This window comes from Mirounga angustirostris, unplaced genomic scaffold, assembly GCF_029215605.1.
Source record: "Mirounga angustirostris isolate CCGP_5_RB_7025 unplaced genomic scaffold, mMirAng1.0.hap1 SCAF_5, whole genome shotgun sequence".
NCBI lineage: Eukaryota > Metazoa > Chordata > Mammalia > Carnivora > Phocidae > Mirounga > Mirounga angustirostris.
In genome coordinates, this window is record NW_026991713.1 from 10,762,252 (window position 1) to 10,775,219 (window position 12,968).

Below are 12,968 nucleotides of genomic sequence, written 5' to 3' on the forward strand. Positions count from 1 at the left end.
AGGGGACTTCTGAGCGGTGCTGCTCTGGGGTCAGGTGAGAGGCTGGTGGTGGGATCAAGGCTGGAGGAAGGATCCAGGGAGGAGCCAAGGAGGCCCAGTGTATGTGTGGGCACCTGCATGTATGTGTGTTACGCATGCGGCCAGAAGTGGTTTGTTCTGACGGTGTCTTGGTTACGGGATGGTGTCGGAGGGCAGATTTGCAGAGACAGGGCCAAGCCAGATCACGAGAGGTCTTGAATGCCGGAATCAGGAGGAGGGAGGCAATCAAAGGCTTCTGAACAGGGCAGTGACCCCCGAGCCCGTTGTGCTTCCGGAAGTTTCCTCTGACAGCTGGGCCGAGGACAGGCGGAGGCAGGGTAGTCTGGGTGGCCCCGTTAGGAGCCTGCACCTGTCTGGGGGACTTGCATGAGCAGCAGTGGAGACAAAGGCGAGGAGGGAGGGCGGCAGAGCACGGGAGGCTCAGCGGAAGAGGCGGCATCTGATTGGGGCTGTAGAGGGCGAGAGAGCTCTGCTCTGTGGAGGTTGGAGAGGACGCAGTGGGTGGTGGGAGAGGAGGTGGGAGAGGAGGCCTGTTTCTTCAGGATGCCTCTGAAGGATGAAAGGCAAGGTCTGAGCCGGGAAGGAACATCATTAGTGAGCCCCCACTCCGTGCGAAGCTTTCTGTCCCCAGTGCCGTGCACCCAGCTCCGCATTTACAGCTGCTTGGCTTTAGGCGGGTCCTTTGAACCCAGCACCTCCGTTTTGTTGCCTGTAAAATGGGGAGACTGTTAGAACCTGCCTCTTGTGGAGTCTTTCTGAGGAGTAGGTGAGCGAATCTGCCTACAGCCCGGGCCTCGGAGATGCTCTGTAGTTAAGTAGTTAATTGGCTGAGGTCTTTACAATCTCATTGAACACAGCACACCTGCAGGGGGGCCTAGAAACCCAGGGACAGGTGAGGAATGGGCTCCGAGGAGGGTTCAGCCTGCCCTAGGCCACACGGCTGGGAGGGGTACGGAGCAAGGACACCCCACACTTGGTGCATACTTTCCTCCGTAGTTGCAGCTTCCCAGAAGTGGGCTGGCCTGTAAAATGCCCAGCCCAGCATGCTTCAGGAACATTCCCTCTCCTTCCGTTTTGAAAGCTCTGGGGGTCCAGTACAAGGACAAGTGGGCAGGAGTCTCTGATCCCTCAGGGGGCTGGCCCCCACCAGGCGGGAGAGCTCAGGTCAGCTGCTCGTTCTCAGAGCCTCAGCTTTCTCATCTGTTAATGGGGGCCCCTCGGGCCCCATAAGGTCAGTTCTGTCAGGCCCCTGGAGGGATTCTTACCCTGCTTCTCTGCCCCTGCCTCTGCCCCTGCCTGACCACGCTGCCTTGAGTGGCCTGGAGCCAGGGTAGACACAGGAGCCACAGGGTTGGTAGAGGCCCTAATGGTCATAACAAGAGTGGTAAGGAGCTGGGAGGCCGTCTTGTCACCAGTAGTAATAATGAGCACACCTCGGGGATGGGGACAGAGACCAGCTGGGAATGACGCACCTCTGGGGGACGCTGTGTGGGTCTTTTGCTTTTTCAGTCCCCACACCCCAGGCACCTCCTCTGTGCCAGTCTCCCTGCTGGCAGTGGGGACACAGAGGGGACATGGTGCTGTCTTGGCTCCGGAAGGGAGATGGTGACTGTTTAGGGGGACGCCGCTTGGCGCTGGTGAGCACGGGGTTGCTGTGGAATGGTGAAGTCAGACCTAGGGATCAGGGCAGGCTTCCTGGAGGAGGCGATGCCAGAGCTGAAGATGGTAGGGGTTCACAGTGTGGGGGCGAGTGCAGGGAGAAGGGGTGCCTGTGCCGGGGTGGGGTGGGCGGGGAACGTGAGGAGGGCCAAGTCTGGAGCAGCAGATGGGGAACGTACAGCCCACCGCACAGAAGCTCCTCACGGCAGGGATGGTGTCGGATTATTAACTGGGCTTGACCCTGTCTCTGCAAATCTGCCCTCCGACGCCATCCCTGCCTCAGGGAGCCCCGGAAAGATTGTGAGCAGGCGAGGCAGCATTAGCATTGCCCTCTGGAAGACTCTTTCGGGCTGCTGTATGGAGGCTCGAGAAGGCCACGGCGGGCGGCTGGGCGGTGATGATGGTGGCCTGTCCTGGTGAGGTGGGGAGCAAAGGACAAACGTGGGACATTTTGAGGACAGAAGTGGCAGATCATCTACCGGGGAGGGAGGGAGGGGGCAGTTGAGGATAATGCCGGGGTCTGTGCCCTGAGCAAGCAGGTGGGTGGTGGTGACCTTGACCAGGAGGAGACATGTGGGCAGGCATGGGCTTGTTCTAGAAGCTGACCTGGCCCGGCCAGTCTGGGGCATCTGAGGGCACGTGGGAAGAGAGGGCAGCTGTGGGTAGGTCGGGGACAGAGCCTGGAGGAGCAGTCTCCTTTCCAGGGCTGGGGCAGGAGGGGACCCCTCGGAAGGAGAGGCCTCAGTCTCCCCATGTGTCCCATGCCCGGGGCCTGGACGTGCTAGGGAAGCTGCCAGCTTTGACCTTCTGTGAAGTCCCCCAGAAGGTCACAAAGTGGAAGGAGCAAGGTTCACTGGGGGGTCCCCACACACAGTGGCTTTGTGCCTGGATCCAAGTGCGCTCATGGAGTTCACCTGGGCAGAATTAACTGAGCACCTTCTGTGTGCCGGCTCCCGGGTTGGGGGTGGGGACAGAGCAGGACGGGGCCCTGGTCCCACCCTCCGGGCTCACGCTGCGGGTGTGGCGAGGAGGCATCCAGAAGACCAGGGCTGTTACCTCCTTTTACAGCCCCAGTCTGTGAAAATTCAGATGTTTTCTATGAGAAATTAGAGGCTGGTTATTTATTTTACAGAATAACTGGGAGGAGGGTTTCCTTAGACAGCAGTAATCTCCAGTGTGCGTGTGTGTTGGGTCTCTGTTTGCCCGAGTCCCCTGCTGGTCCGTGAGTTCCTTGCTCATCTTTGTTTCTCCACCATATGTGCCAGGAATCCCAGGCCAGGCAAGCAGTAGGTGCTCAGTAGATGTAGAATGTCTAGTTGGCAGAGTGCAGCCCCCTGCAGGGATCCCCAGCCTCCTTGGGGGGCAGCAGTGCCTCCGAGGTGCTAAGCCCTCCCAGTTAATAATCAGCCTCGGCAGCTGGGGAGCAGCGAGCCGCAGCCTTGGCCTCTCTTCGGGCTGCCTGTTGGATCTGCAGTATGCTTGGTGACGACAGGCAGGGCCTTGCACCCTGCTTGTCCCCGAACCCTGAATGAACGCCCTACCCCATCCCACCCTGGGATAATGCCGGGAGACCAGTTTGCCAACCCAGGGCCTGGGGTGCTCTAGGCTTACAGGTGCATGGATAACATGCTTCTGCTCCGTGTGTCTCGTCCGCCCCCTTCCAGATGAAGAAGTTGGGGCCCGACAGGGAGGGCCTGGCTCAAGTCCTTGCCGCCAGGGAGCTGGGATGGAGATGGAGCCACCAAAGGGGAGGTCTCCCACCCCGAGCGCCTCTGGGCCTGGGAGGATTGGAGCCAAGCTGGAAGGGCAGAATGGATGCATGGCCACAACTTTGCCTCAGGCTCTTCCCCTTCTTAGCTGTGTGCCCTTGGGGAAGTGGCTTCACCGCTCTGGGCCTCAGTTTTCTCATCTCTCAAATGGGCATAATTAACAGGGCCCGTCTCACAGGGCTGGGGAGAGGGTTGACTGAGTTCATTCCTGTAAAAGGCTTATCCGGGTCTGGCCCATAGTTAGTGCTCAGACACAGGTAGCCCGGCTTGAATGCCACTTACCAGCAGTGACCTGGGAGGCCACTTTGTCTTTCTGAGCCTCGGTTTCCTCATTCGAGAAAGGGGTCTGATGAGCTTAATCCTCTCATCCTGTTAGGTGTGTGTGTGGGGGGTTGTGTGTGCACACAGACCAAGAGCGGTGAGGTCTTTGTGGTCTACCAGGCTCCCTGTTGGCATTGACCACAGCCCTGTGGGTTTGCTGTCTTGACTTGACCGAGGTGTTCGTTCAGACCACAGGATTACTATGCTGAGTGTGGCAGGGCTGGAGCCCCAGCAGAGAACACACTGTGTTTGCTGGGTAGCCCCAGTGGTGCTGGGGGGAGGGGGTGGGGGGGACGGACACCTACCACAGACAAGGATGGGGAGAGTTCCTGTGGGAGAGGGGAGAGCTACCTTGGAGGAAAGCTGGAGGAAAGCCCGGCCCAGCCTCGTGGCTGCTTTGACCTTCAGGAGGATTTATGGCTTCAGCCTGGGAACCATGGAAGCTTCTGGAAGTGTTTTAAGAGAGGGTCTCTCCGTGGGTCCACGATAGTCGGCATTTCGAGAGGCTCTCTGGCAGCTGAGCAGAGGGGAGGCGAGGAACGCAGGGGACGCTTGAGACCCTGGGAGGCAGCTGTTGCTGTCTGAATAAGAGCCCTCAGTGGCTTGTCCAGGTGTGTGGCCTGGACAGCTGTCGGATGGATCGGAAGTGAGGGATGGACAAGGCAGAGGCCAGAGTCAGTGGGACTGAGCACAGAGAAGTTTGGTAACCGGCCCACAGTCACACAGCCGGCGGGTCAGGGAGTGAAGCCTCAGGCCTGGGACTTGTAGGAGGCAGTCCTACCCAGAGGCGCCCCTGGCATGGAGGCGGAAGGCAGGTCAGAGCCAGCAGGCAGCATCTTCACTGCTTCATTCTCGGGCTCTGCTCAGCACCAGGCGTCTCATGGAGATAGATCTGGGCACCTGCCGGGGAATGGGCGGTCCGGTCCGTGTGCCCGCCGCTCTGTGAGGCAGGGATCGGCAGGTAGAGGAACCAGTCAGGGGAGGATGGAGCCAGCGCGAGTGGTGGCCGAGCATCCCGCCTTCAGGTGGCGGTGCGATGGTGAGGAGCTCCGGACTCCAAGTGGAGAGAGTCAGGTTTGTAGCTGGCACCAGCATTTCCCAGAGAGCTGGCCTTGGCCCCCTGGCCTCAGTGTTCCCATCTGTAAAGTGGAGGTTGTTTTAAGATGGGTGGGACGATGCAGGACGTAGCACGAGCCCTGGGGCATGGCCTCTCTGATCTGGGACACGTCATGGCCTGCCAAGGGGCAGACGGTATCCTTGAGATGATGGGCCGTGCCTGGACCCAAAGCCCACCAGCTGCAAGCGCAGGCCCAGGCCCAGGTGGGAGGGGAGGCCGCTGGTGGGGGAGGACCAGGAAAACCGTAGTGAGGACGGACTCCTGTTTCGTGGAGACCAGAGAGTTATGCGAGTCATGGGAGCCCGAGAGAGGCACAGAAGTGCGGGGAAGTGACAGAGGAGTCTGTGGAATGATGGGATGGGGCCAACTTTGATGAGCCTGGGCGGTGCTTAGAGACTGTCCTTTGCCTCGTTTTACCAGGTAGCCATGCAGGCGGCCCAGAGAGGGTGAGGGCCAGGCTCAAGGTCACACAGCAGCTGGTACTGGGAGCAGACCTGCTGGCTCGGGGCCTGGGCCCCGCCCCTCTCTGGGAAGGAGGGATGTGATAATTTATCAGGGGAATTTAATAATGAATGAAGCTGAAGTGTCTTTAATGCAGGCAGCAGGCCCGAAGTAATAAGGGGCCCTGTATTAATTTGGAAGTTAATGAATATGCAGGTATGTCTGAATGATTAATGGGGCTCCCAAGGCTTTGGAGAGGGGTGCGTGAGCTGCTGATGGAAATGTGAATATTGCATACATCTGGGAAGTCAGATAAACTGGGGAGCAGGTGGGCATTCATGCATCAGGGAGCACTCGAGCAGCCACAAAGGCTGAATTTATAGATGCTCAGGGGCAGATGTACCGTGTCATGGCTAAGTGCACTCATGTTTGACTGTGTCATCTTGAGCAAGTCACTTAACCTCTCTGAGCGTCACTTTCCTCACCTGCAGAAGGGACATAAAAATAGTACCTGGTCCCTAGGCCCTGAGCATAGGGGCAGGCACTGTGCAAACATCTGATAAAAACTCTCGTAGCCTTTTTAGAAAGGAGGGCAGAGATGCCCAAGAAAGGCCAAGGGAAGAATAACAGTAACAGTTAAATTCCCTTGAATATGGACAGCACTTCATAGTTTGTAAGGGGGGAGGTATGTCTCTCATCGGTCTGCCCCTTGGCTCCATGCAGCAGTGGTGTGGGGCAGAGGAGATGTGTCCCGGGGAAACTGAGGTTCAGAGAGGGCTGGTCACTGCCCAGGTCACCAGTCAGCAGGCTCAGAGTCGGGCCTGGGCCCAGGTCTCCAGCCCTTGATCATGAATCTCAGAACAGGTGCAGGGTCCCACGGGCCTTCAGAGTATTTGTTGGGCCTGGGGTCGGGGGTCCCGCACCACCTTTCAGAGCCTTAGTATCTCTGCCTGGTTTGTGAGGGTCTGTCTGCCTCTTGGGGCTGTTTCGAGGCATTGCTGAGGAAATGGGACACTGACCCCTCGCCTGTGTCTGGAATCTGGGGAGTCCCACGCCCTGCAAATGACATCTCTTATTGTTTGGAACAGCTGTCCTGGGAGCCTGCCTGCACCAGCCCTGTCTCGTACTGGGGGGCTATGGGTGCTGGGCCACTTTGTAGCTTTGCATCCTTGGGCACACTCCGGAGCCTCTCTCTGCCTCCGTCTCTTAATCCTTCCAGTGGGCAGCACAGCGTGGCCGTTGTGTATTAAGTGTGCAGGCCTGGCACACAATTGTGCTGGACGCAGTGAGCTCCCTTCCCCCCCTTCCACCTCCCCTGGGCCCACATCACAGCCTTGTGCGTGGGTACACTTTTTATGCCCCCATGGCACCTTATTCATCCTTTGAGCCTGTGAACATTTACGGAGCGCCTCCCGCACGCCCTACTAGACCCCGGGTTTGCAGGGTGAGTGAGACCGCCCTCCCTGTCCCTGTCCTTGACAAGGTCATGGTCCAGGCAGAAGGCAGGTGTGAAACCAGTGTCCCGTGATGCAAGCCGAGATGGGGCATGCGAACCAGAGGATGGCCGCTTCGCAGGTGGGGGCAGGGGCGGGGGAGACGTGCTCATTTATCTTGCGGGCTTCCCCGCTGGGCCTCCCACCCAAGGCTGTGTCTTGGCTATGGCTCCTCAGCTCCTAGCGGGAGGTACTCCCAGGGTGGCAGGTGGAGTGAACGAGGGAGTGAGTGAATGGGTGGCTGCTGTCTAGGTCCCTGCCCCGCCGCGCCTGGGCTCTAGGCCAGGCCGTCCAAGGTGCGCCCAGGGGGAGGCTGTCTGTGGCCTCCTCTTTTCCTTCCCACGTCTCCGGTCTGGGCCCTGAAAGGCCCTCCCCCCCCACCCCCCCAACCGGCCTGGCTGGGCCACAGTAATGTAGGCTGTTGGGTAAAGAACCCGAGCTGTCCTGGTCATGGTGTAGCCTGTGTTGACAAGAGGAGGGAACTGAGGTCCAAGGGTGGGGAGAGGGCTGTGGGGCAGCACTGGGGTTAGAGCTCCCGCTGGGTCGCTCCCAGTGCCCTCTGCTCTGCCGGGCCTGGCTGGGTATTTATAGTCTCTGATGATCTATATTAACACCGGGGCCTGCAAAAGAGGCCTTTGCATCTGAGGACGGCTTTGAGTCCCCTGGGGGCTGTGGAATCAGAGCTGGCCCCCATGGGAAGGGGAGAACGTGGCTTCTCATCTTTCCCTTCGCGGCCCTGGGTCTCACGCTGGGCCTTTTGCCTGGAGAATCTTTGCCAGCCGGGGCCTGGGCTCGGGCCCTCCTTTGGTGGGTTCGAAGTCTTGGTCTGGGGCTGGTTCTACCCCGCTGCCCTCCAGCTCTGCAGGGAGACAGTATACACAGCATGGGCCCCAGGGCATGGGCCGCGTGGCCTCGGGCAAGCTGCCCCCCTCTGAGCCTCAGTCGCTCCATCTGTGGAATTGGGTTTAAGTCTCCCCCAGCTTTGCGTGTCAGGCACGGAGCACTCGATGCTTGTGAGCTGGGAGTCAGTGTTTACGCTGCTCCCGTCTCTTCTGATCCTCGTCCCACACAGTCCTCGGAACCTATAGGGGACTGGAGTGTCCTCTCCATTGGACAGCTGAAGCCACTGAGGCCCTGGGGTGGCCTGACTCTGTCAGGGCCATGCTGCCTATTGGGGCACAATTCGGACTCCTCTAAGTCCGAATGTTCTAGCTTCCCAGCCCCCCTCTGCTTCTCAGGGCCCGTGGGGTCCTCGGGGCAGGCTGGACTCCTCACCCCAACAGCTTGGTTCCCACCCCCGTTGCCACGGGGGACAGCTCCACTAACTCTATGCTTTTCTTACAGAGCAGAGACGACTGGCCGCCCTGAGCGCAATTCAATTCAACAGACATTTACTGAGTGCCTACTATGCGCCAGGCCTTAGGCTGGGCACTGGGGTGGGGGAGCAGAGAGGAAGATGGGGTCCCGTCCTCAGGTAGCTCTGGGCTGGGCGGGGGGGCTCGGAGAAGACTGGCAAGGGCTGAACGGCTCGGCACCAGGAGAGAAGCTGCAGAGACACCTGGGTTCAAGTGCATCCCTGGAGAGCTGCTGTCCCTTGTCTGTGCCTCAGTTTACCCATCTGTAAAGCGGGCGGGGGGAGAGGTGAGGTGGGGTGAGACGATCTCTAGGATCCTTCCAGGATTCCATGGGATGGAATCAAGGGATGGGGGCAGGGCAGGGAGACCACTACTCTCCCTGCACAGAGGAAATCTGAAGGCTTTTGGGCGGAAGAGGCATGAGGTCTGGGCTACAAGAGGTGGGGAAGGGTGGGAATGGCACCCCAGGCTCAGGAACAGCATGAGCAAAGGCCCAGAGGACATGTAGATGGGCATCCCCACAGCTGCCCAGGTTCTGAAGGGATGTCATGGGGTATGAGCTGGGCGGGAGAGGGGCCCAAGGGCGACATGTTGGGGTGGTGAGCTCTATTCTGTGGGCTGTTGAGGGTGGAGAGTCAGGAGCAAATGGTCCTGCTTTGTCCTGCCCCTTCTCCTCTCCTGTCCCCTGGGGGTACACTTTATGATCATGTTTCCGTAGAACCTTGTAGCTACGGCAGCATCTGCACCGTGCTGGGCACTTGGCACGTTAGTCCCCTTTGCAACCCTATCAAGTGGGCATTCATGGGCCCAATTCACAGATGAGGACGTAAAGGCTGAGAGAGGGAAGCTTCTCGCCCAGTGTCCTGATCTGATCCCCCAAACCCCCTGCATTTCTCTCATGGGCTCTCCCTGAGGAATTTCTCTGTCCTGTGTGACATCTCCCATCCTAGGACCCCCACCCCCCACCCCCCAAGCTCTGAGCACTGAGCACTGAGGAGTGCCTGCCGGGGCAACACAGTCGGGTTTGACGTGAGGGTGGGAAGACCCCCAGATGTTATTAGCAGGATGGGCTTTCTCCAAGACCAGAGTTTCTGCCCCCCGCAACCACCCTCTGAGATGGGGGTGAGGCGGGGTTCCTTCCCACTTTACAGATGAGCAGGCTGAGGCCCTGGGAGTCATGGGGCTAGTTGAAAGTCAAACTCAAGGAAGTGACAGCCTGAGCAGGGAGCCCCATCTCTTATCGTCCAGCTGAGGCTGGAGGGAGATTCAGTTTCCCTGAGATCCGTGCAGAAGGTGACCCCTCCAGCCCTCTCCAGGAAGTGGAAAAGACTGGCATTGGAGTCCAGACCTGGGTTCAAATCCTGGTTTTCGTCTTGCACAAACGGTGTGATCTGGAGCAAGTCGTTAATTAATCTGAGCCTTGGTGTCCTTATCTATAAAGGGAAAGAGCAGGCCTCCTTCATTCAGTCGTTAATAGATATTTATTGAACACCTACTGGGTGCCCGGTGCTGGGCTTTAATGGAGAATCTGGCCTTCCCTCAGAGAACTCAGTCCAGGAGTAAAAAGAATAGTTGCGATTCTGGTGGTGATGGAGAAAACCCTGGGGGCTGCGGCATCCCACAGGAGGGACCCTAATCAGACTAGTTTACTTGGCTGAGGGGGCAGGAGGGCAGGAGAGGAGAACAGGAACCCGCTCTGCAGGACCCCAGGGGCTGGCTTCCGAGATCTGCTGTTGGAATCTTACCAGATCAGTAGGGAGCCAATGAAGACTTTTTTTTTTTTTTTAAAGATTTTTATTTATTTATTTATTTATTTGAGACAGAGAGAATGAGAGAGACAGAGAGCACACGAGAGGGGGGAGGGTCAGAGGGAGAAGCAGGCTCCCTGCCGAGCAGGGAGCCCGATGTGGGACTCGATCCAGGGACTCCAGGATCATGACCTGAGCCGAAGGCAGTTGCTTAACCAACTGAGCCACCCAGGCGCCCCCAATGAAGACTTTTGAGGAGGGGAGTGCCACACTCAGATTTATCCTTCAGGAGGCTTGTCCTCTGCCGGGTGGAGGATGGGTTGAAGGAGGCCATAAGACTAGAGACAGAGAGACCAGTGAGGATGCTGATTTGAGAAATTCATTTTGGGCAAGGAAGGAGGCAGAGGCAGCCAGTGCACCCGGCCTTCCAGGTGTGGAGGGGCTGGGCAGCTGTGGGCTTCTGGCTGGCTCAGGGCAGAAGCAGGAGTGGGGAGTGGGTGGGCAGTGGGTTGGGGGTGGTTGGGCCTGGTCAGCACCTAAGGGATAACAGAAGCCTTGGGAGGGGCCAAGATGCTGGGTGGGGGTGGGGAGCAGGCTTGGGGGCTGCCGAGGGCCAGGACCTGGACCCCAGGGGAGGCCACTGCAGAGGAGCCTGAGGGGGAGGGCACGGGAGGTAGGAGAAGTGAGGTGTGAGGGACTTTGGGTTGCCCTGCCCCGGAGGGGGAGGGCAGAAGTCACATGTGTCAGGCCCTTTGCCCAGTGCCAGGCCCGTGGGAGGGGCCCAGGAGGGTCAGTTCCCACAAGTCTTTGACCAGCAAGCAGAACTTAGTCTGTCCCCTGGCCATGCCATCCCGAGGAGGAAGGTGTCTGCGAAGGAGGAAAAGGGAAGAGCATTTGCATGCATAACAAGGCTGAAGTGAGGGAGAGAGAAAGCAGGAGCAGGAGATGAAAAGAAATTACCATACGCCAGGATCTTGTTATTCAACCCAATTTTCAAAGGACCACAGCTGTCCCACTGAGATAATCCGTTAATTATAACAGCCATTGTGCTTCGGCAATGGGAGAGAAACCGAGGCTGGGGAGCAGGCAGAAGGCGGGGGTGGGTGCAGGCCTTTGGGGGGCCGGGCCTGTGAGCGGGGACAGGGGCAGGCAAAGAGGGGTGTGTTGCCCTTGAGACTGAGAGGAAGACACTGTTGAGGGGCCAGGCCTCCTCCCTTCCTGGCTGCCATCGGTAGGGCAGTGGGTGGCGAGGACCCGCCGTGTGCTGGGCACTGTGTCTCCTCCCCCACTCCCCCCAGCCAGGCCACCGTAACCATACTAGCGGCCGCTGACTTTATTGAGCACTTACTATGGGCCGGACTCTGCTCCGTAGCTGTTCCCTCACCGCCCTCCGAGGTAGTGCCCTTCTAGTCTCAGTTTACAGAGGAGGAGACTGAGACTCAGAGGGCACGCTGTGGGTTCCGTGGCAGAGCCAGGATCGGAGCTGAATGTGGCCCGCCCGCCCTTCCAGGAGAACATGATGGGGCACTGGTCTCCGTGGCTTGCCCTTGAGTTTCAGGACCAAGGAATTGTAGCGAGATATAGGACTCTTGAGCCTCAGCCTCATCATCAGAGACCCCCAAGATGACAGACCCATGCTGTTGGAGGGTGGCTTGGTGGCCACGCGCCCTGGGCCATGGTTTCTGCACAGCCAGCAGTCATGGGGTACCCCCCCCCCGGCATTTCCGGGGCTTTTCCAGCATGGACAGAGCATCCTTGTTCTCCGATGCCACAGCTGCAGGCCCCTGGGTGCTCCCCCACCCGCTCCAGAGAAGCTAGTCCCAGGGCCAGGAGAGGGACCCCTTGCCTCTGCCCGCCTCACAGTTGGGAGGGGCTGCGCCCCTGGCTGCCTACAAGCCCTGGGTGCTGGGGCCTGCGACAGGCAGTCGGCGGGTGGGCAGGAGTCCCAGGTGAGCAGAGTGAGGGGAACTCCAAGTCTGTGGGGAGAGGGGTGGGAGCAAGGGGCCGTTCCAGAAACTCCAGAGCCCTTTGCTGCAGGCCCTACTCTGGGGGTGATCTTAAAGCTGTCCCTGGGTTGTGGCTTCTGCAGCCGAGGCCTCGGGCCTCCACAGCAGCCTTGCCTGGCAGTGTTTTATGGGGTAGGAATTGTGTTTGGAGCGAATAAACCTCAAACCTCAACAGGAACCCCAAACCTGACCCAGGAACCCAGGCAGCATCATTGGAGAGCTGGTCCCCTAGGATGATAAGCAGATCTGGGAGATTATATGGGTGCCCCCCTGGTTTGGGGTCCCCACCCCAGTGGGCCTGCTTGGAGCTAAGTGGGGGATTTGCTGTTGGGTCAGGGCACTTCAAGTCCTCTAGGACTGGGGACTCACGGAGACCAAGACTCAGTAGACTTTTAGGACCAAGGGATTATAGGTAGGTAGAGAACGCTTGAGTCCCAGACTCTATCAGAGGCACCCAAAGATGACAGACCCATGCTGTTAGAGTGTCCCAGAGCCACAGAACAGGGAGGACAGGGGTCAGAGGGAGGCAGGGACAAAGGCACTCTCGGGCCCCAGACCAGGAGGCTCTGGGATCCCCCCACTCCAAGGCTGGGATTCTAACTGTTCCCATGCTGAAGTTCCCTCTGTGGCTGGTCTCATAACCTCCGGTGCTCCGGGGTCAGCGGGCAACCTCAGCTAGAGAGGCAGGGAGGAGGATGGGCGTTTGCTCTGTCCTTTCAGGGATGCAGATCCCGGGCAACCAGGCCTTCTAGGTTGTTCCGTGGATTCCAGAAATGGGGATTTTTGAAATGAAGTTGCCCCAACTTTTCAATATTGGCAACTAATTTTAGAAAAGTGTTTTTAAAGCACTGTCCAGATGAAACAGGATCCCACAGCATCTCTTGACCCAGAGCCTGGTGCCACGGAGGGTCAAAGCCACTGTTTAGGAGTCGTGAGACCTCTGTTTCCTCCTCTGTAAAGTGGGAATGATAATGGTACTGACTTCTAAGGTTGTGCCGAGGATAAGTGAGCTAACGTGAG

General features: G+C 58.6%; 1 protein-coding gene across 4 annotated transcripts in view; it reads left to right on the forward strand.

Moving 5' to 3' along the window:
* The window catches only part of ELFN2 (extracellular leucine rich repeat and fibronectin type III domain containing 2), a 77,818-nt gene that overhangs the window by 52,132 nt on the left and 12,718 nt on the right, over positions 1-12,968 (forward strand). The window lies entirely within an intron of this gene.